This window comes from Struthio camelus, chromosome 7 (genome assembly GCF_040807025.1).
Source record: "Struthio camelus isolate bStrCam1 chromosome 7, bStrCam1.hap1, whole genome shotgun sequence".
In the NCBI taxonomy this organism is placed as follows: Eukaryota; Metazoa; Chordata; class Aves; order Struthioniformes; family Struthionidae; genus Struthio; species Struthio camelus.
Window position 1 is genome coordinate 12,107,165 of NC_090948.1, and position 21,403 is coordinate 12,128,567.

General features: G+C 42.9%; 1 protein-coding gene across 1 annotated transcript in view; it reads right to left on the reverse strand.

Annotated features, from left to right (window-relative positions):
• The window catches only part of SHOC2 (SHOC2 leucine rich repeat scaffold protein), a 70,864-nt gene extending 51,954 nt beyond the window's left edge, over nucleotides 1–18,910 (reverse strand). Inside the window, exon 1 of the mRNA XM_068949632.1 lies at nucleotides 18,771–18,910. The gene's annotated coding sequence lies outside the window, so the exon portion shown is untranslated. The remainder of the gene's footprint in view (nucleotides 1–18,770) is intronic.
• Between the last annotated feature and the right edge of the window lie 2,493 nt (nucleotides 18,911–21,403).

Consider the following 21,403-nt stretch of genomic DNA (forward strand, 5'->3'; position numbering starts at 1 on the left):
ATTTAGAATATTCTAAATAAAACTTTAAAAATATATATATACACATTTGGCCCCATTATTGCCTATTTTTTTGGATGGAGGCTTTTTTGTTTATTTTTGTAATCTTATCACTTCAGATAAATGTATTATATCTGCTGAAATCAAACTGATTCAGGCCAAGTTAGTATATGCATAGAACATGAGTACAAGAAAATTGTCATATTTCAGATAATCGAATGTAAATTTTAGCACACTAGTCTCTTTTGGTCCAGTAAACAATTGCTGAAACACGATAGCATGGCCCACCCTGCCTTACAGGTATCCTTATACAGATGCAAGAACTAGTATGCTAACTACAAATTGCCAAAGAGAAATATTTTTCCTGCAATACGTATGTCCACTCCAGCCAAACTCTGGTCATTAATTGTTACATATATTTCTAAGGTCAACTGCGTTCTGCCTACCCAAACGCTTGCTGCAGGTTCAACTGGATATTGTATTATTCACTTCCTGTCCTTACCGCTTGTGCCACCTTGCTGCGCATTGTTAAACCGCCTCCACGCTCCCCTGAAAAGACGGCTGTCCTGCAGCGCTGCTGGAACACATACTTAAGCATAGCTTGAGAAACAAATGCAACTTAGAAATACCTTTGGGAACTTTGTAAACTAATGGCACCATAGAAATGTGGGCTCATTATACGCCATGATAAGGTGATGCAGAATAAAATTGCTCCCAAGCCTTTTTCAAAGCTTTCAAATGTTTTCTCCCAAGAGCAAAATAGATTTAAACATAACGACATAAAGCACCGAAATACTACTTAAGCAAACAGCATTAGTTGAGTATAGTTATATACAGTGCCACCTGAATCACCTGTAACATGAATCTATCTGTGGTAAAAGTTTCTTTAATCACGTTGAATTTTTCCAGACTTCATTCCTCAAGCCTGATATTAACCTGGAGCTGTCTGCCAACCCTTGGGGTTGCGGCCTGCGAAAAGAGAGAGCAGGCAAGATCAGAAGTGAATTTGAAAGCTCTGGCTGTTTATAAGACTCAGAGCTGGTAGAAGTATGTTGCTTTGTTCATGTTGAAGATAATTCCTATACCAATTTCATAAAAAGCTATGGCATAGTTTTGTTTCAGATCAGAGACCTGAATTAAGAGGTTGTTCTGGTGTCATGGTGAATTTCACCAGATACTCACTTTTGGCCACTTTAAAACCTCTAAAAAGCCCTGTAATTTATAGGTGCTCCGTAAAGAATTCTTAGTCCAGCAACTCAGAACTGAGTATTTCATAAACCCTGAGCCTGTTTCACCTCCTCAACTCCTGCACGCCAACTTCTTTTGATATAAGGTATTCCCACAGAGCGAGTCAACTGCACAGTAGCTGAACAGGCCTTTCCTACCTGGCTGAGAAACTTTCTCCTACACTCCTCCACCCTCTCCACGGGGTCACTGTGGCCAAGCAGGGAGAAAACAGCCAGCAGCCTGCCTGCAGCACAGCAAGCTGAGAAAAATCGGGAAGGAAGGAGTGGGCAGGAGCTGAAAAAAGAATGGGGACAGGAGGCTGAAGGGCACAGGGGGTGGACGGGAGAGAGTTGGTAAGAAGTCTGCATAATATCACAGACATAAAAATATTGAGATAGTATACATCCAATGAGCACCATTCCTGACATAGAGGTCCTAGATAGAAGACATAAGTAGGAAGTAATTAAAGATCTATTGAATACACATTCTAAAAAGCACAAGAGGCAATCCTATTCAAGCTTGTCTAATTGTGACTGCTTCATATAGCAAGTTTAATTGTCATAACTGCTGAGATACAGTATCTTTACCTTATCTAGTTTTTACATGTTTTTTAATGCTAAAGCACTAAACACTGATTGGAAAAAAAACAAGAATGATAACATCTGATTTTCCTGCAAGTTCATTCATGCTGTTATGGATTCCAACAAGGATCACTGAGATTTCTTTCCCAGTAGATAAAAAAAAAAAAATCAAAATAAACACGGAAGAGAAAGAGAACTCTGTTCACCTTCCCATGAAGAACCATGTGAAGTCCAGACCTGCAATCAACACTCTTCATGCTCATTCCTGCTACAGAGGAGCCTTAACCACACAACGTCTGAAGGCCCAGTCTGAAACCCTGGCTAACTACACCCCACACGCTAACTAACTGCAGTAAGATGCAAGACCAGCCACAATGAATTTTTTTTTTTTTTTTAAACAGAGATGGATGTTCATATGGCTAAAGATAACGTTCACTGTCTTAGAGGAGGAATATTAAATAGGGACTTCGTTTCCACAAGCATTTTCAAAAACAGACCAAGATGCAATTTAGGGGAGAAGGAAACAAACAAGCTGGAATTTGAACTTCCTGTACACCAGCCACTCTGCAGAAGCAACATGCAGACGTGATCTTACCGATTAAATGCAAGTTAACTTAGCCTGTCACTCAGCGAAAGGAGGAAATCTTAGGTCACTTTATATTTGCTTTATGTATCTTTATCTCTCTACATTAGCTTGTTAAGAATAAATTTAAAAAAAAATCGTGCAGAGTAGTCCTTTCAAACGTTAGCTAAAAGTTTACAGAAACCTAAGAGAGGTCAAATTTTTAGCCTAAACCACTAGTCTTTCTAAATGTGAAAAAGAAAAAAAAAAAAGTTTTGCAAGATTTACGTTCTCATGTTATTTTTTGTGCTGCTGATTCTACAGCTAAACAAGAAGAGTTACGTGAAATACAGCAACGTGCACCAAAACACTTTAAAGTAAAAAATGACTGCAAATTAACAAGTTAACAGCAGCATGAACACTATTCTGCTTGTAACTAGGAGCCTGATTAAAAGATTATTTCACACACAATAACAATTTTGGAAAATGCATGATAAATTGGGTATCTTCACAGGAACAAGATGTTTTCTTTCAGAAGAAAAAAAAAAGCCTATGATCCTTTCCAAACAGATTCTTTAAAGTCTGTTCAGATGAGGCTTTTTTCTTTCTTTTTTTTTTGTTGAAACAAATGTCTTCAACGATATTTTTACTAGAAATAGTGAAAAACATGATTTCTGCTTGCCAAAAACATACTGCACGATACACTCTTTAGCGTGCTTGAAAGGTTTGCGTATTGTAAGAGAATATAGTAGCAACAACATAAGACTGAAAAAAAATCTTAGCTGTTTTATCAAGGAGAAGGTAATGGAAAAAAATTCAGGCACACACTTAATTGAACAAAACTGTACAGCTGTCATACAATAGTAAGCCTTTTGCCTCATCCCTTTCCCATAATTTAAGTAAGATAATGGAAATCGGAAAGACCAATAAATAAAGAAGGATAGCTCAGCGCAACATGGAAGTTCATACCGCTACTTTGGCAAACTAAGAACAGGAAAACTTTACTGTGTGCATATCTGCAGCGAATAACATAATCTTGCACCTTGCTACCCTTCCTATTAGACAAAAAACAGATGTCATTTGTAAACGTCTAAGTAACTCGGCAAAGAATCATCTGATCTGTTCATGAGCGCTTAAGAGTTATAATAAAACAAATGACTAACAAAGAAAAATGCAACCTTTACACTAGCTCAGCACATTTTCAACAGCAATTAAGTCAAAAACAGAGGACGCAAGATTGACTGACATCCATTCAAAGAGCAGATGTACTTGGGTCTGGGAGACTAGCTAGCGGTACAAAACACACCCCAGCGTAACACGTTTCCTCAGTTCAGTATAACACAAGATAGCGCCTCATCAGAGGCGCTTGTCTCCAGACACTTGTATCACGCAATATCTGCCCGTATTAAAGAGAAACGGACCAGAGGGACTGAGCAAGCTGAGAACAGGATCCACCTGCTTTTGGATCACCCACATGCACTCCCCGCCGGATTGCGCAGAGGCAAGCGCCGCTGCAAGCCCTTGGCAGCAGCCTCCCCTACCGCACCCGCGGGCCGCGGCACGGCTCCCTGCACGGCACCCTTTCCAGGGGATCTCTGCTTTGAGGCACGGTAGGGCAGATGGAGATGAGTATTTCAACCCCCTGAGCGGCATTCACGCTAGTAGTAACGTAGTTGAAGTAAATCAGATTAGAAGAGAACAAGTGTAATCCAAAAAGCATGCAGTATGTGCAGAGAGCATCCAGAAACGGTACACACACTCGCAAACCTACGCGGAGGACTGAACAGTTTTCAGTATGACAATATTCTCCAGAACAATATGTTCAAAATCAGGGCACTAAAATTATATAAGAGCACCATGAGGCTACAAGGAGAATATGTGAGGAAGGGAGAAAAGAGCTCCTGAAGAGAAGGATAGAGAAGAAACCAAAAGCATTGCAGAGATTCATAAACCTCTGGAAAAAAAAAAAAAAAAATCTCAGTCTAACAAGGAAGCTGATATACCTGTTATTATAAACTCTTCCTACCCATTTGCTCCTTTTTTACTCAACCATTCTCAAAACAGTGTGAAGGGAAGACAAGACAAAGAACGATGCTTCCTAGGAAAACAGCACCAGAAAAGAGCGCAGGTACACAGGCAGAAGATAGGCAAGAACCACCACCACCATCTCCCTGAAGCGAAGGCAGGAGCACTCAGTGCAAACTGCAAGGAACTACAGACGTGACAACCTACAGGAGTAACCAACAGAGCGCGATGGAAGACAGACAGGCGGGCCAACAGAAGCGGAGAAGACCTGGGGAGCCAGGTTGGAGAGCAAAGCTGGGAGGCCAAGCATGGCACGCATCTTTCCTCAGGACACCTCCTGCCCCAGGAGGCGGCCAAGGCCACCTCCTCAGCATAAACTCCCCCTGCAGTGAGGTGCAAGGTGACACTGCTGTGTATCCACCCTGCCCCAGGCCCTTCCTGATCCCTCTCTTTGCTGCGAGACAACAAGCAGTCAAATCACGTCAGGTCTTTTTATTCCTCCAGGAGACTGAAGGATTGGCATGTGTCCCATGAAACCTTCCCCTCCCCACCAGCCTCCAGCTCCCCCGATGGGGGCAGCTTCTCTACCCCATGAATCCTCCTTTCTCCCCTTCTTCTGTTCTCTGACAATAATTCTTCAAACAGAAGGTGGAGAAGGGGGGCTACAGTCCAGAGAGCTGAGTATCACCCATCTGTATCGCATAAATTCCTACCAAACCCAAAGCTTCTGTCATTCTTACAGGGACAACGAGTAACATAACTGCTCTGACAATTGTTAGCGTTAGCTTACCATTAAAGTGTAATTAAATGCTATAAACATATGCTTTAAATAAAAAAAAAGAGATATATACATAAAATCAGCTTATATTAAATCAGTATCTTATGGGGATCAAATTCAGCCATGATGCGTACAAAGAAATTTTAAACTAAACATTCTTGCTTGTCAAGGCTAAATTCAATCTGTGGTAGCAGGGGCTGACAGCTGGAAGCGCAAGTGGGAGAAAGAGTCTTCCATCACATCCTCTATTATTTGACACTTTTTATGTTGTCCTCTAACTCCTCACATGATTCCTCATATCAGATCTGTGCAAATGACTTTATTTCACTGCTCTCTTCTCTCACGAACAACCTCCAGCTTATTTCACGGAGCAAATAACATTACCACTAAACCGAGGCCAGAAGATCCTTACTATCACCAGCCTCATTACTGCAGGCTCTGTTCAGCATACTTTTTTTTTTTTTTAACAGTATATAACCATGTCACTTTCCTACTTTCTAGCATTTATTAATAATCTTGTAATTCAAGAGCTCTTAATCCCTCCCCAGAAGGCTGTGATAGCGTAATAAGATGATTTTGTGGGTCCAATTCCTCTCTTATGTTTACGATCACACCATAATTCTGCAGGAATCTGCTAGAAGATGCCCTGGCCCTTCCGTCCTTTGATCATGGTACTAACATGTGCAGCAAGCTAGATGAGGCTACAAAGAGGTATCTAAGGAAAAGTTCAGTGCTTGTGAAGTATTTGGTGCCCAAAAAGCCCTGCCACCTCTCCTTCAGAAAAAGGAAGCCAATCATTTGTATCCTGCAGGCCAGTTCTGATCTGTGGATTCTGCTGAGCTATTCTGCCCTGCGCACTAGAACATGGTATTCATACTTGCATACGCTATACATTAAGTTGCTAAAAGAGAAATGCAGGCTTGACCTTTAAACACTGAACTCAAAACCTCTAAAATGCAACAGAACTTACTTTCACCATTTAGCAGATGACTTTTTTCAAGATTGAAGAAATGAAAGATATCCATAAAACAACTCCAGGTGAAGTGAAATTGAAAAACTAGCAGCCTTAAAATTAAGCTTAAAAGGTTTGAGGTTTTGTTTGTTTAGGGAAAAAAAAAAAAAAAACGTGATAGAGCTCATATGGCCCTACATCAGACCTTGGATATCTGAAGATAGCACCATGAATGTAGAATGACTAGAAGAGACCAGGAAAAAAAAAAAAGCAAGAAAAAAAGTGTCCATTTCACTTTCTGTCCTATATTAGATCAAGAACAAGAAAGTCAATATCTACAAAAACGGGGGGAAAAGTATATATTAATTAGATTCTGATCTTTCTCTTTGGATTTCATTTATCAACTACCAACAGCCAGTTCAAATACCAGTACAAATCCTGTTTGCTATAAAACTGCAACTGCTACAGACCTCTAGGACAAGAAAGAAACCTGGAGATTATACCTATTTAGGTTTCCCCACCGGAATAAACAAATAATTGCAAATAATAATTGCATTTGATCACTATTTTTGGGACCGAGATTCACATATCAAGAAACAGTTCCTAAATGCAGATGCTGAACTAGGGAGCAACTCCCAGAAAAAAACAGCACTCAACCAACAGTGAAACAGGTTCATTTTCAACAAAATCATTATTTACTATAACACTAAAGTAAAATGAGAAAATAAAATTTTACTACTTCATGTGACATAATACTTTTCTGTCATCTTTTATGAGGCGATTTTAAAACTTGCACATGCGCCTAGTTTCATTAAGCAAATACGAAGCAAACAGAAGAAACCTAAAATCAGCCCAGCATTACCTGGATTTTCCTTTTAAAAAGTTTTTCAAACATTGAATCAGCAGAAGTGCTTAACTTAAATGATATAATCAAGCTCAAAGTAAAATTCAAAATATAGGGCAAAAGCTTCAGGCATTTCCAGAGAGCAAGACTATTACAATGAGCATGCTGAAGTCTTATTAAAGTTGCACTTTTAAGAAGAAATAAATAAATAAACAGCAAAGCCAAAGTAAGTTGGAGGGGAAAAAAAAAAAAATCTGTTCCAGTTGAAATTTCTTCTTTGCTTATATTAGCGTCAGGAGTTCTCAATTTTCTACTTATTATTTCTATATATAGTTTCAAATATTAAAAGGCTTGCACAAAATGCACACCATTTCTTCAAGAAGCACTACATGTCATCAGAAGTACCAAAAGAAAACTGGAGTGACCCAACAAAGAACGTAGCAAACTTTGCAAACAATTGCGTGAAATAAGCTTTACAAAATAAACAGGAAAAAAAAAGTAAGGGTACAACTACAGGAACATCAGCGTATCTATCAGAAACACACTTCCAACACCTCCCACAGAAGAGCAAGCCTTACAGGCAAACAAAAAGCTTCATTTAAAAGAATCAGATCCATCACGCTGGCTGATTAGTCTGCTCTGCGACCACATGTTTAAGCGCTCCTGTCAGAAAAACTCAGTTCAAGTTGTCGTTATTTGTAAAGTCTGGATAGTTTATTTATATTAGGCTGCAAATATCAGGCAGTGCTAGAAGCTGCATAGTAATAATAATCAAAACCAAACAGTACCCTCAGATTTAAAGTGCCCATGGTCAAATTAGATGAAAAAAATGGATCATTCAGCCAGCCCCTCCGGATCTGACAGGTAACAGAATTTATACTGCTCACTAGCTACCAACCAGCGTGTTGGAAGCAAGAAAAACCAGAATCCAGTCAACTCCTAAATTTTGGACATCTGTAATTATCATCTCTATAGTTGATCAGTGTAAACTTCATATTCATATTGAGCAGCCACCTTATAAGCGATCAAAACCTGGGCCTAAAGGAACATTTCCAGCAGTAATCAAGTTCTGACCATTTCCTTTCGGTCAGTGAACAGCAGCATGCCTTTGTCCTGAATGAATATATGCACACACCTGCAGTGCATCTGGAAGAGGCACAGTACTATCTGCAAAAGTCTACACTTGTTAACCTTTGTCTCTCCAGCAGTTCATAAAACAATTTACACAGCACAGAATTTATATAACAATTTTAATTAAAATAAATAACTAAGGCTTTCACCCACCTCACCCACACTGCTCAAGAAAGCTACTTAGAGAGAAAAGAAAACTTATTCTTTATCGGGATGCAAAGGTCTGAGCAGTCAGTTTACACTCTGCACTTAACCAGAGGGCGACCTGCAGCTCAGCGCCCGAGCTTCCACAGGGCAAACCCAGCCCAGGCAGAACGCTCTCGGCAGCGCAGCATCCTTTGCTCGTCCTCTCGAAACACGACGTGCAAGGCACGGATGCGGTTATCGAGAAAAAGCAAGTGAAAAGTTCAAACCGTTAGTAGATTTCTTTTTAGAAAAAGCACTAGATAACCACCAGCACCGTTTTCAAACTACCGCTCGCGTGCAAGCCTTCCATGCTCCCTCCCCCTGCTTTTGTCCAAAAACTTTATAGCTCCGGAGAGGCTCACAAGCAGAGCTACTTCAGGGTCGACGGCTCCAGCACATCAGTTACTCGCAGAAAGTTCGGGCATGCACACACTCACTATCGGCAAAGATGAACGGAGACGATACCCCTCACGTTACCCTGGGGCAAGAGGATACAGACAAGCAATTTCTCTGAGTAGCTTTCATGCTCTAACTTCATGCTGTCTTATTGCATTAAGTTGTTTGTGTGCCAAAAAATAAGATATTTACAACAAAAATTATGGGAACTTATTTTGGAGCATTTTTATTTGTCAGAGCTTTGTGCAGTATATTTTCACTGTTGTGGAATGGCTTCAAAGATAAAGAGTGACCAAAAAACGGACACCGTAAAACAACAAAATGTGATGGAAAAAAAGAAAAAAAAAGGGAGATGCAGCTTCTATACAACTGTAATCTAAAAAGGTATCGCTTTACATAATATATTCTTGAAACCATACTTCAAAGACAAGCTGGCCCAAGAGCAGTAGCAGTGGGCAAATTGTTAAAGTCTGCCTGCTTACATGAAGCAGGTTTAAGTAACAACAAAAATATAGTGTGTGTGTGTGTGTGTGTGTGTGTGTGTGTGTGTAGTTTTAATAGATACTGGAAGTCACAGGACTGGAAGTTGTGACAGACACAGATTTCTCATTACACAACTTGACAGGATGCAAATAACGCATAAACATTTGCCTAAAGAAACGAAGCTGTATATCTACAGTTTACGTACACCATTAACTCAGAAACTAACATGAAACTAAGACGTTAAGGAACGAACCCTCTTTTAGTATTATTAGTATAGATGATCAACACCTTCCCTCAGATTCCCACGTTTATGAACAGGAACTATTTTAAAAGAATAGGCAGGTCATGTTTCAGGCCAACCAGACTCGACACAAAGTACTTCTGCAACACAAAGGGGTGAGATAGAAATAAATAGAAAAGAGCCTTTTCACATGAAGGAACAAGAGGTTACATACATGCCACCACCACTTCAGGATCCTTTCAGGCAGCATTATTAGCTGTTATCATACCATATATGATACCATGGCAAATACCTCATGCTTTACTCTGCCTGGCTTTAATTCTTGATACGAATTCCAGAGCGGTGTTTTGCACCCACTTGCCTTGCCCTGCCTTTCCCTTGCCTGCAAGAAGTGAGGCGTTCTGGGCTGCGGCTGCGGTCCCGCTCCTGGGCCCCTTCCTCACCTCAGGGTGGCCTCGGAGCAGGTCGCCCCGTCGGGCCGGCTCGGCTCGGCTCGGGCAGCCTCTCAAAGGCACGCCTCAGAGCTGCGTATTCAGCTCCCACCGGCTCACACACCAAAAGCAGAGCATCTAATTCCCATTTCTGCTTTTTAAGATCTTCCCTAAAATTTCTGTGCCTTAGCTTCTCTCTTTTAACACAAAAGGGACAGTACACACCAGATAAAAAGGTCAGAAGGTTAATTCATAGCTGTTAACGTCTACAGAATATTTTTGATGGCAGACACCATAAAAGCAAGTTTAGAAATTTCTATGGTGCTTCTGAAGCCGAACACATAGCCAAAAGCACACATACCGTTTGAGAGATGCAAGCGGTTGTTACAGAAGAGAAGTAGTAGTTCCCTGCTCTCACCTCTTTCCCTTCTATTTTCACACAGCCTGGTTTTTGAGAGAAATGTTTAGGTTTCCATTACCACAGGAGGGCAGGAGCATGTAACGATATTACTGATTTCTTCCTAGAGAGAGTAGAACCAACCGTGGGAGCCGGCACACAGAAAGAGCCGAGTCGGACACCCGGCGCGTGATGAAGATTCAGTCCCACCAGCAGCGATAACCGCTTGCTAACGAAGGCGCGCGCATCCCATCTGCTTGCTACAGAAGAGCTGGAACGGTTTCAGAAACGTTCCAAGAGAGACGCACCATCAAACATCGGATGCAAACGCGTGATCCGTACCCAAAGTTCACCCCGCTGATTTCAGCGGGACCGACTGCGCGCGCACGCACACACAGGCTGCAGGATATGAACCATATCCTCGTCACACGTTAACTGCCGCTGTCCTTTGAGAATAGAAATCTTTCCAATGTAATTTGTTTATTCATTAGTTGTGATTTCAGGGGAAAGTTCTGGCTTACACCCAACAGCTAATTGGTTCAAGAAATAGACTCTTCGTTCAGAAGAAGAATAAAACATACAAGATGACAGCTCCGCATGTAACTGAAACCTCGAGAGCTGTTTGGATATGACTTGGAGCTTCTCGAAAGAGTGGATTGCAAAAAGCCATTTTTAAAAGGCAAGACAGTATACAGCTTATATGCAAGAAATAACTACCAACAGTTCTCTGAAGACTTCTTCTGGGGAAAAGGAGGGGAGAAATAATGACTAACAGTAACCTAAAACACAGAAAAAAAAAATTTACAGATGAAGTCACAAAAAAAGCCCAGGTTGTTATATTTATTATACGAACTACTACTCAGAGTTACAGAACTAAAAACTCCTGTTTCCTTCCTAGCTAGGCCCGCCACACACAATACGTTATCAAGAAAGCTGCCAAGTAATTGTTTAAATATTCCAAAAAGCAAATATGTAGCCCACCATGAAAAAAAAAAGATAACCTGAAATCTCCCTTAATCAGCAGCACTATACAAGAGTTCAAGAGTTAGAGACTTACTGGGACAAAATTTGCCACGCAAACACAAGTTCCCAGGTACCTTACCTCATAGTATATACTAACACATTTCTTTGTTCATGAAACGAGATAAACTATCAATAAACTTCAATATAATTCACATAACCTGCCAGTATCATAAAATTCTCTTTGATTAGAAATATTTTAGGTTTTGCAAAATAAGAAAATCATGTAAAACAGTCCAAAATACGTATTTTATAGGTTTTTCTTGTTTTTCAACTTTTTGATTGTACAGTCCTTTCTACGAAAAAAATGAGTAAAAAATGTATGTAATTTGAATGCTATGTCAGAGGCAACAGCAAAATAAGTTTTCATGGCAAGTCCTTCATATTCTGCTACGATCAGCATTGTGCAGGACTAATAGATGGATCCTCTGGTAGCCCTTCACTTCACTTGTTTAGGAGGTCACTTTTTGCACTGTTTATTTTTATGAAGACCTATTTTAGACTGCTATGGGCTTTTGTTTATATACTAAGCCACCTAATGCCTTCAGGAGCCATATAGTTTGCCAGTGAAGTCACCTTCTCTGCTACACTCAGTGAACTCTGTGTTACTAAAAGCTTCCAAATAGAACTTAAAATTTAGGGAAACCTGAAGAATCCTCTGCACGAGTATCCCTTAGACTTGAAAGAACTGCATAGTTCTGCTTTTCTGCAGCAGCTGACTTAAGCTGGGGGGGGGGGGCGCGGGGGAGAGGTATAAAAAAAAAAAAAAAAAAGGAGAGGTATAAAAGCACTGTCCAAAAAGCACAAAACTCTACAGTTACAATGAAGAAAAAAAGGATCGTTCAGTTATTTTCCTTGGACAATTGAGGGGTGGGTGTTGTGGTGGTGGGGGGGTAAAGTTGGTTTTTTTTTTTTAAAGGAGAGTTGAATAAACTTCAGTATTTTACTGGATTACATCTAACATGAAGAAAAACAAGCCTGAAGCTCAGTGAAGAACCTCAGCGTTACTCGGTTACCTGCAGTTACACAGTATGTATAAATTTCGCCATTTACAAACCTACTAAGAACTTCACTATTTTACCCTACCAACCTTTAAATTACAATGACATACTACATTGCTTTCTCTTGACTAAAAATAAAAATAAAAAACACTCTTCTATGCAAGCTCCTTTCTCCTTCCCCTTCCCCCTAAGGCAGTTAAACAAATTTTTTTTTACAAATTTTCTCCAAGTATTTTTATACAATGGGACTATTTACTTCCAGGACAATAATCAATAAACATGATTAATTTTACAACATAAAATTATTACAACATAGATTACAATCTAACTTTCAGCATCTGAAAAATACAACAGTAAAAAAAAATCTTACTATACAAAAAGACTAGATAGTTCACACAGCACAATTACACAGGTTGCCATTACTGCCAGTCACAGGAAAGAAGCCTTATACCGAACAGAAGAGAGAGCAAAACCCCCTATTTGTCAAGGTTTAGATGACTGGGACACAGACAAGAAGGAGGAAAAGAGAGAGAGAGATGTCTGACTCTCCACAACTGATGCTGCAGCTAGTCCAAGAATAAATAAAGGGCCTTGGTCTTTTTGACTGTCAGGAAGGTAACTCTTCATTACTAAGAGTAATAAACAAACATGTTAATTTTTCTCTCTAGTCAACACAATACGGAAGACCAATGAATCTTTCTGATCATTCAAAATTTCAAGAATCACCTCTTCAATTAGTAGGATTAATATTAATTCCCATTAGAAGTGAAATAGTGAAAGTATAGATCTAAATCCAATGCCAAATCCTAAAGTGGTTTTGCAGTGCTTCTCAAGGTACCGAAGCCAACATCACCATTAACACCCAATGTATAATTAAAATCTATGCACATTTACAGTACAAACACACGACATCCAAAGTTTCTCAGGTGTAAGGGTTTCATGATTATTCCTTCACTTAACAGTCTTTACCCTTATGTTTCCATGTCTATCACTAAGAATACTTCTTCTACACCTCAAGTTGTCACAACATACGCGTGTGTTAAAAACACTCTTTTTTAGAGCTTTTTTTTTCTATTTTACTGTAATATACTGTTTGAAGTACTGCGCAAAATGCTTGAGAGGTCTATGACCACATATAAGTTCAAAGCAAATTCACGGTTTCTTGAAATACTATCACTCACTGTTTCAGAAAATCATGTCTTCATAGCTTTAATAACAGGGTCATTCATCATAGCATTAACCTGAACAATTACTACCTCTCTGAAATGTGTAAACATATGAAAGAGTAGCAATCTACTAACATCAGATGGAAAAAAATAAATTTGATTTAATATACTTTTCTTGGTGCTGCTTTCATGAACTAAGGCAAATCATGCAGGACAGAGTGAACTCTAGGATTATAACTGATTAGCAAAAATAAATAAATAAATAAATAAAAGTAATAGCATAACACATTACCCATCCCAAAATTTGACAAGTAATACATCAGTAATAAGGTTGTAGCTACATGAAATGAATTCAAAGCCTTTAAATTTGGCATTCTGTTTTAGCTTTCAAAAAAGTCACCATGCATCTATTAAAAGTCAGGTAAGTATTGTTAACCACTGTGCTGTTTAACAACTTTGAAAAGCAATCTTATGACCGATAGGTGATGGTAACTGTTACCATTTCTCAGAAAGAGTGCCTGGTTTCAGTCATATCACTGTATTTACACTTTCAAAGAAAATTCAGAGTGCGTTTGGTAGTTAGTCATAAGTCATTCAATATTTCAGCACCAAAACAATGGTGGCACCATATTTTCTATTTCTTACATATAAAATATTCCCCCGATACCTATAGGAGTCTTGAAAATGGAAAAAAATGCAGAACTAAGTTTCAAGCAACATGCTATGCAGCCCCAAATATAAAGTCAGTTTAGAAATAGTTGGTAGAAAAAAAGCTCATGCTTTTTTTTTTTTTTCTCCTTCCCTGCAATTGCCTATATCAACCTGTGGGCTGAAGGAGTGGGAGACGAGAACACGGGTAAGTTAAAATTGCACCTCATGGCAAACAGGCTTCACTGTTTAATACAGATGCACTTCAGAACCCCTCTCTAAAGCAGTGCCAGCTACGAACAACATCTACGCTACAGAAAGAAACTATTTTAAACCCCAGCAGTCAAAGCAGTGAGAGAAAGAACTGAGATGTGCTGCAATATTTATGCAGCTATTATAATGCAAATGTGGATGGTATTGGAAAGGCTATTTGCATTGGTGCGCAGCCCCTTCAGTCGCACACCAGAAAGGTTCAGCCAGCAGAAAGGACAACCAGAAGACAGGCAGAACAGCCAGCGTGGCCACAGGGGCATCACGGTCCACGCAGGCGCATACAACATCTGTAGGATCACCAAGGCTCCGTGGAAATAGCCTCCTCGATCACTTCATATCACCTGCTCATACCTACAACATGAATCAATTTAAGCTATAAACAAAAAGCACGTACGAGATTAGCATGGCAAAGGTAAGAGCAAGCCACGTCCACCACGTTACTGTGAGCGCAGTCCGATGTTTGTCAAGACGAAGCACTGGGCTGGAGTACAGCTCGCACCGCCAGCGCTGCAAAACCCCGACACCGCTACCAGACAAGCAGCAAACTTTCAACTACGTTAAAACACACACGCACAAAAACCACATACACAGAGCTACGTACTTCCCTGTGGCAAAAAAATGCTCTCCAGCAGAAAGATTTTTGTAACAAAAAAAGGGGGCGGGGTGCAACTTAAGATCTAATGTACATCCACTTCGACAACACAAGCTGCCCTCCAGTAGGAAAACAAAAAGCAAGACAAAACAAAAAAAGGTCAACTCTTCCTTTTTCTTTTTTTAACGTGTCCACATTAACAGTAAAACAATACTAGAAGGCCCAAGTATATAGGCATGCCAGATTGTTTCAAGTTCCTTGACCACGCATCATAGTATTTATCTACACCAATTCACAGCCTCTTAACATATTCTCACGCTAATCAGCATGTCTACAATTATGATAGACTGTGTACTCAAACGTATTTCTGCTGTAGTACAATACAGATTAAGTACTACTTAAACTGCAACGATCTTTACACAGGCCAAAATTAACTATGTGGTATAAAGTTACGTTTAAAAATACATATATAAACACTGCATAATCTCAGTACAAAACACATCAGTTTCCTAGAAGTTAACAGTGGAAACATTTTCGGTAATTAAAAGCCCCTTCTCACCAAGCGATCGTTGTTTTGCTATATCGAAAATGCTTTTGCTGAACAACATTTAGTGTCGGATAATGCCCAGATTTAATAGCACGTTATTTGTATTTCACAATACGGTCATGCCCAAGCAATGCAGGAAAAAAAAAAAAAAAAGGCGAATTACGGTCAACGGCTAATAGCGCAAACATTACCTTCTTATTATACAACCTGTTACATTTTATCTCGGCACATTTTGTAACATACCCACACCAGTGCATCAAACAGCCTGAAATATGTCAGCCGGTACAATCTGAATGTAAACACGGCTTCTTTTTATCTCCACCATCTAGCTACAACTGGCTGTTTAATCTTCACTACTGTGTCCTCCCCAGCCCTCCCACACACGCGCACGCACAAACCCACCATAAAGAGAGGCAGAAACAGCTCCTCTGAGACGCAGAGTTGCACGCAATGCAAATAAACACGAGGTTTTCCAACAAGCGAGAGCAAAGCAAGAAGGGGCTCGACTGAAAGAGCATCCACAAAGCTACCCCACGAAACTAATAACAACAACTACAACAAGGAGGCCGAGCCCCGAGGCGCCGGCGCCGCTGGCGGAGGCGGGTGGCCCCGCGCAGGCCGCTCGCGGCAGGCGGAGCCGCGCGGAGCCCTCCGGCCCCGGCGGCAGCAGGATCGGCCGCGGGCAGCGCGGGCAGCCGGCCCGGCCGCTGCGGGGGGAGCAGGCACTCGCCGCCTCTCCTTCCCTGCAAACGCACAAGTTTCCATCTTTCTTCAGATACGAAAGAAAAACCGCCGCCAGGGAGAAACTTCATGTTCAGTACCCACCCAAATCCCCGGCGACGACGCCTTAGAAGCATGACATCTCTTAACGCAGTTTGCTTTCCTTCCCATCACACGGGGAGAGTTACCTTCCTCAGCCTTATCAGGAAAAGATCAAATTTGATCCTTCTCATTCCTAACAAGTAGAAGACACTTTTACAGTCTTAATCCGATTAATATGCACGAGCAGTGTGCCTGCATACATACATACAAACACAAATATCCACCTATTTCATGGCTATGCTACACAAATTAATACCAGTTGGGCCTCACAGTGACAAGCAAGGATCACGGCACATTGCTTCAGCAGAAACATTCTTTTCTAGAAAGCCACAGCCAAGCAACAATAAATCCAGGGTTTCCTAAAAGGAACACGCACCGCAATCTTCCGAGAAATTAATTGCTGCACGTAAACTAAGAGTGCACGGAGGCAAGCAAAGAAAATACCTCATCGTCCGACGGAATCCCTTCGCTCATGCACGATTCTTAGAGGACAATACATCTGTCAGCGTGATTTAAGTGTCAACATAACAAAGGAACGCCCCTCCCAACACCTCTTGCCTTACAGATATGTCACACTGGAGAAGAAAATCTATACCGGGAACAGCAGCTATTCACAGCCAGCACTGTTTATCAACCCTACCTTTGCTATTACCCTTAAGAAAAACGTTGGGCATTGTTTAACGTCTCTGGAAAGAGCAGAATAAAGAATAGCAGAACGAGAAGGACATGACAGAAGACAGCATCCTCTCTGAGAATTCCTCAGTGCTCCTCAAAGGAGGGCTGTGGATACAAGGAAAGCTTTGTCTGGAATCATCTTTCTGTACTACAAGATTAGCTATAACATTAGTTTTGCCTGATGTACGTGCTTTGCCTCACCACACGTACAGAAATCCTGACGACTGACAAACATTAGCCTAAATTAAAAGGAATCCACCTTCAAATCTTCCATTTTATTCACCCACAGCAAAGAATAATTACATGGAGCACCAGAATAGTCAAGCCCAAATCATTCAACAAGAAAAGGGTGTTACTAAAATTAAAATGCATGCACAACAGAGTATTAACAAATTCATAGGATACAGTAAATCTTCCCCCAAATCAGGCTAGGAATATATCAAGATCATCATACAACATATGCCTGAAATATGGCTGTAAATAAGTGTGATTTAATTTGACCACCACCTACTTTTAAGCCCTTGATTTTATAAATAGAAGCATCCAATAACATCTAACGATAAAAACCCACTGTTCAGGAGGTAAAAGGGAGAAATAAAAAGATGAAAATCAAACATATCACATACAAACAAGTAAATGGCAGAAAATTATGACCTCAATTGTTAGAAATATTGTTTAATCTATATTTTGATAGTTCCAAAAAAAGGGGGGCGGGGGGTACTGCAGCAATTGCAATGTACACACAGTTAGAACTCCATCGTTATTAATATTCCGCACTGAAAGTGCCTTTGTGCATGCACATGTGCAGAACAGCCTAAAATGCATGCCTTCATTGTCCCATCTCAAGTACATGGATTAAAAATTACAGTTATTACTTTTAACACTTTTAAATTGTTTCGTGACAAGTCACGACTTTTTCTGCCGTTTCCATACCTATCCTTAAATAAACCTGTAAAGTCAGAAAGCAGTAGTTTCACTGAACTTCAGTGCTGCTGAATTACTGTATAGCTCACCCACAAACACAGCCTAAGCCAAGTGTGCATAACCGCTCACCTTACCCAAGACTGCTGCTGTTTTTTTAACCACTTCCAGAAGAAAGACGGGCATAACTTAGGGAAAACACGGCCTACGAGCACAAATGCCTGTGGGAAGCTGTCACTCGCTTTTCCCAGCGACACCTCCACGTTTCTGAACGCCAGTAAAATCACCTGGCTACGGGGGAAGGCGACGGCTCGAGCAAAGAGAGCCTCCCTGGCTCCACCGGCGTCGCCACCCTCGGTAAATAGGGTGAAACAGGAAAAGAGCCGCACGGCCGGCCGCGAGGGCGGCGGGCAGCGCGCCCCCCGGCACGGCCGGGGATGCCAGCCCGACCCCGAGCGCGCCCAGCCTTACCGGACGTTAGCCGCGCACACCCGTACGCGCACACACACACACCCGCACACCCGGCGGGGACGCGCCGCGGCCGCACCACTCCGCTTCCTCCTTCGGGCGCCGCCGCTGCCCCCGGCCCCGAGCGCGGAGGGCGCCCCGCCGCCGCCCCCCCAGGCGCCGCCCCCGGCCCCGGCCCCGCCGCCCGCCCGCGGGGCCCGGGCCCGGCCCGGCGACCTCCCCCTGCCCCCCGCCGGGCGCCCCCCCGCCGCCACCTGCCCGCCGGGCCCTCCCCGCCGCCTTTGTGCCGCGGCCTCCCGCCGTCAGCCGCCGCCGGGCCCGCCCGCCCGCTGTCAGCCGCCGCCCGCCCGCCCGCGGCCAGCCCCGGCGCCGCTGCTGGCCCGCCTCGGCCTCGGCCGCCCCGTACCGTGCGGGCTCCGCCATCCTCCTCCGGCGCGCTCGGCCCCCGCCCGCCCGCCGCCCCTGCCGGCCACCGTCTCTGCGCACCGAGCCGTCACGGGACTCCCCGCCCACAGCCCTCCCGCGGCACCATGGAGGAGGGCGCCGCCGACGGAGGGAGGGAGCGAGGGAGCGCTTCCGGGTCGCGCCGCCGCCGCCGCCATCTTGGCCTCGGGCGGAAGTGGGCCCGTTGCCCCGGGCGACGGCGAGGCGGCGAAGGGCGAGGGTGGTCGCAGCGACGCCGCCGCGAGGCCCGGGCGGTCTGGGCGCGGCGCGGCGCCCCGAGGGGCCGGACCGGGCAGGGGGTGCCGGAGCGAGGCGAGCGAGAGGCCGGGCTGCTTTGGCGGAGCTAAACCGGCCGTTGCTAGGCCAGGCTGGAGGGCTGGCCCGGGCGGCGCGGCTGGCGAGGCCTCCCTGCCCGTGACAGCCAGGCCAGGCCAGGCCAGGCCTGCCGCAGGCGGCTCGGTGAGGGCCGCGCACCTCGTGCCTGCGAGGGCCCGCTGCCCTGGGTCGCCCCCAAGCCCCCGTGTCCTCTGCCTCGGCTGCCGGGGCCGTCGGGGAGGGCCCCGCTCCCGTCCCCCCTCACCTGCGGTGGGCCCGGGCCTTCGCTCGAGCGTCGCTGCTTCTAGCGCTGGCGAGAGTAGCGCCGTCATCGCTTCTCTGAGAGATACCGGGTGTTCAGAATTGTCCAGCTACTTTTCTGACTCGTTTCCTGTGGGAACCCAAAACTGATGACACCGTCGGGCGTTTGCTTACCTTGTGTGGTTATTTACAACCTAAACCTGTTTTTTCTAAAGCTGAAGTGACAGGGAACGGCATTCGGGCAGGGTTCCCCTCTGAAGTAGCAGCTTTCCTCTGCCACTTGACTCAAGTGTCCCACGGAGCCACGTAGTGAAAACTCACCGCAATCCTGAACGCGCTGTCTCCCTGCAGCCACCACTTACTGCTTGCAATTGCAACTGTTTGGCACAGTACAATTCGAGCAGTCTAAGCATGTCACCCCTTCTCTGATTCACATCTGACACCACATGGTCCCCAGGCCACATATCCTGGTGAAACTTTCTATTTGTGTAGCTACTTTCACACAGATTAAAAAAAAGCTTTTATTAAGATTTCCCTGAATGACTAGGAGTGTCCATAACAAGCTTCAGTCAGTTACTGATTGCTGCTCATAATACTACAACAAATAGGAAGTATTTTCCCACTAGTGTAGCAATTTAACTGAAGAGTTTGCCTTCCAGGATAAACATGATCAAAAATTCTAATATAATGAACAATTAAAAGAAACTTCCTTACTACTGTACATATACCAGATGACTACGTTCTTGTTGCTGGTCACTTTTAATTACTGAGACATGTTGCACTGGAAAACACTATGCGAGAGGTGGACCAGAAGAATGCTATGTTCTCATGCTTCTTTTTGCAACAAAGCTGAGACTGTCCCTGGCTGGCAATTGCTATAACCTTGCACCAATGTGCTGTATGTTCTTTGTACAGCACATGAACACAGGCTAAGCAAGTTCAGGCTACCCTTAAAAGGAATACATGGGAGCTGCAAGAAGTGGTGGTAGCCATTCAGAAAGTGGCAGCTATCCCTCAGAGTACACAAATACTCTGGAGTGTGACAAGTACTCTGGAGTGCGACAGAGCATCTGCTATCCATAGTCATTTGATTTTAGATGAGATTTAAAAGCTAGTTCTTTGATGGCATGTTATAACTGATCTGTTGCTATTTTGTTAAGAAAGGTTTAGCTGCTTTACAAGGCTAAATTCTCCGGCAGTTGCAATCACTTCCCCTTTCAAGCCCAGCTGGATTCTTTACTGCGGTAGTAGCTTAACGTAAATTTTCTAAAACACATTAAAACTAGTGGGAGTCTATTAATTGATCTCACTAGCTGTGGATCTGGACTGGTCCTACTAAAGTCTGTAAGATGGCTCATGTTTAAAAGGAACGACAGCCATCTCAGCAGACTCAAAACCATGAATAAATTTGGGAGCTGTTTCCTAGGTCAGATAATCAAAGCTAGGTGTCCACTATTCCCATCATCAGTTTTTCACAATGTTTGGCAACCATCGAGGCTAGTTTCAGCTCAATAAGGCTATTCATATTTGATTATCTGGGTTCTGCCAGTTTCCTTTATGTGATTCTTTGGCAAATTAGGCACGTCCATCTGGTTACTGGACAGTGTTAAAAGCAGAATTAGCTTTTCAACATCTTGGGTCACAGGGTAGAAACCAACATACCAGGTATAATTTCCTAGGGATAGTATTTCTTAAAATGACTGGATATTTATTTGTTGTTATTATTCAGTAACAATTGAGTGCCAGCAGTACAGCAGTCCCTTACGAGACAAATGCAGATATATTCTTTGCCCTGAAAAACTTAAAATTGGAAAGAATATTTTTCTTGTGCAGCTTGAGCAGACACAGATTTGTACATTTAATGGTATCTCCTTTATTCAAAGACCACAGTGTGTATTCACCATACAAGGAGAATGTGCATGTTTTGTTGACTCTGTACTGCACCTTTATATTTCTAAGGCCCTTTTTGTGCACAGTGCCACAGCCCTTTTGCATTTAGCATCGGAGAAGTATGTACAA